Genomic DNA, 3,001 nt, shown 5'->3' on the forward strand with positions numbered 1-3,001 from the left:
CCCATGGGACCAGCCCCCAGGTCTCACCTCTCCCTCCGTCCCTGCAGACCCACGTTCCCTGTCCTCTGTGGTTCCCCACCAGCACCCCTGGCACTTGGCACAGTGAGGAGACGGCCAGCTGCCCTGGGCTTTTCATGTCCCTGCTCTGTGGGAAGCCCCCCGTTAAGGGCCTGAGGCACTTTGGCAAAAGTCGAAGTTTTCCCGACCCTTTCCTGATGAGAGAGCCCGTCCGTGTGGGGGTGTGCCTGACCACTGACCCTGGGGACCCCATCACTGACCCTGACCTTGGAGTGCAGCCCCCCCCAACCTTCATTGGATGGAATTCTCCCCTGAATCTCTTGTTCCCCAATAAAAGGCTGATCCCCCGCGTGCTCGCGCTCTCTCTCCTGCTAGCCCTGAGTAATCCCTGCTGCCCTGCTGGGCGGTCGGAGGAGGGAACCAGAGGGGAGCCCTCTCGGACCTAGCAATAGAAATAAGGTAACTGAGTCTTGTGTTTATTTAGATCTCTTCTAGCTAACTTTATGCCTAGAACCTCATTAATGAAACCACTGCGCAGGCCGCATGGTAGACTGCTCTAGTTCAGCCATGTCCATTCATCCTGGGCCATTCTGAGGGTCACCCGAGTCACGCCTCACTTTTGGCCACTGTGACCACAGCTACCAGGAATGTTCTAGAAATGTCCTTTGGTGGACTGAGGGCTTGTTTCCTTTGGGCGCATAGACCTGTCAGGGGCTGTTGCGTCTGAGTCTTCTCTGGCCACGATGACCACAAGGGGCATTGACCCTCTCCTCATCCTGGAGGCCAGCTTTGGAGGTCCGGCTGGGCTCAGGGCGTCCCTCCCGAGGCTCCAAGCAGGATCCTTAGCTCTGGGGTGCCAGGCGTCCCTGGCTTGCAGCCACATGGCTCCAGTGTCCATCTCCATCTTCATGGACTGTGCATGTCTGGGTCTACTTACGTATGGTCAGTGTAGAGACTGACCCAGGTGTTCACCACCGAGCCCAGCCTCCCTTTTTAATTAATTGGTGTCCCTAGTTGTGTCCTTGTCTTGTTTCAAGTTTGTAGCTGCAGGTGGACACAACACCTTGATTTCATTTATCTTATGTGGTGCTGAGGACCCAACCCGGGGCCTCCCACGTGCTGGGCCAGCGCTCTGCCCCAGCCCAGCCCAGCCCCAGCCCAGCCCGGGTCTCACTAAGTTGCTGGGGCTGGCCTTGAACTGCCATCCTCCTGCCTCAGCGTTCAGAGTAGCCGGAAGCCTAGGTGAATGGCTGGATCCCAGGTGTGGCCACCACACTCTGCCACCAAATTCTTTTTTACAGCAAAGATACCAACCTTCCCTCCCTCCCTGCAGCAAGTGGACATCCTGGGGCCCCACCTCCAACCTTCAGCCCCTGGGCGGTCTGTGACTGGGCCGGCCACCGTGCTGGGAGGGCACTGCAGTGCTGCGGGACAGGAGGCCAGGGTCTGGGGAGTGACCAGCCCCATGCAGGCTACAGGTTGTGCTGTCTGTGGAGAACAACAGCAGCAACAGAAGTGCCCAGGGCCCCTCTGCTGGACCGGCTATCAGCTGATATTCTGCAGCTGCTTAAATACTTCTGCCCAGAAAAACCGCTGTCCTTGGTCTCCGGCGCTTCACGGCGCAGGCTGCACACAGGGTGCACGTTACAACTGCAGGTGTCACCTCCAGGTGGGCAGTGACTCCCGGTCCTGGGCTGCCATGAGCTGGGCTTCTGGGCAGGTTCCCTTCTGGGTGATGTCTGTGGTTCCCGGTGGGCTCTGCGCTCTCTCCCCGGCGGGAGTCAGGTGGCGCGGTGAGGGCAGGCGGGCTCCTGGCCCGGCCCTTGTGGTTCAGTCCTTGACCCTGTACACCAGCCACAGCGCACGGTTTCGCTGGGTTTCTGTGGGAGCTATTCTGCTCCTTTTCCATTTCCTTTGGGATTAAAATGTCTTCATCTGGTTATCTAATGGATTGTTTTAAAGCTTAGAGCGAATTGAGAGAGGGAAATTGCCGGGTGTTGGGGACACCCCTGGAAGCCTCCTAGTCGGAAGCGCAGCTGCAGCCCAGTGGCTGCCTGGCCCTGATGGCAGCTCCTCCCCCCATTCAGCCCCGGGTCACCCTGCGGACCTGGACACGGTGTTGGAGCGCCCACTGGCTGCGCAGCGCTCTCCTGCTGGGCCATAGGCCCCGCCCCCGTCCACCCCTCCGGACCCCCAACGAAGCCGGACGGAGGACCCAGGACCGCCCAGGTCTGGGCCAGCGGAGACACGCGGGGAGGCACCAGGCAGATGGGTGTCGCAGGGCACCGCGGGGAGTGGGCCTCATCCTGCAGCCAGGCCACAGCTCCTCCGGAACCCCTGTACTCTCCGGGCAGGGCGGACCCTGGGCTGCCCGCCATCACTGAAGGCCATAGGCAGTGAAGCACTGCTCCCAGGCCTGGGCCTGTCCAGGGACTGTTGGGTCCCTGGAATACAGTAGGTGCTCAATAAATAATGCAGGAATGCATGAACAAACGGAGGGACTGGGGAAGGGCTCCTGGAGAATGCAGCTCCCGTGGCCGGGTCCAGGAGGGGTTTACAGGGTATCCACAGAGGGGCAGGGCCTCCGGAGGTCGCCCATGAGGTCAGGGCTGAGTCCAGCACCCTGCCCTCCCCTGGCCGGCTGCAGCGGCTTGGAAGGGGCTCTTGTACGGCAGGGGAGAGCAGACCATTCCTCACCCCAGGCCCCCAGTGTCCCCAAAGGACACTGCAGGCTTCCATCAGGGTGAGAAAGTGGGACTGTCTCTCAGGCATACCCCAAGAGGAGGGTCTGCAGTGACCATGTGACCCCACAGACACCTGCCGGTACCTGCCTGGGCATGGCCCCTGATTGGAGAAGATAGGAGAACACGGGCAGGGGCTCTGACCTGCCCCCCCCCCCCCAGCTCAGGCCTCCACAGGCTCAGGGCCGGTCAGCACTCGCTGAGATTCTTCCAAGGCGTCCCTGAGTTCCTGTGGCAGAATA

Source organism: Ictidomys tridecemlineatus, chromosome 2 (assembly GCF_052094955.1).
Source record: "Ictidomys tridecemlineatus isolate mIctTri1 chromosome 2, mIctTri1.hap1, whole genome shotgun sequence".
Lineage (NCBI taxonomy): Eukaryota > Metazoa > Chordata > Mammalia > Rodentia > Sciuridae > Ictidomys > Ictidomys tridecemlineatus.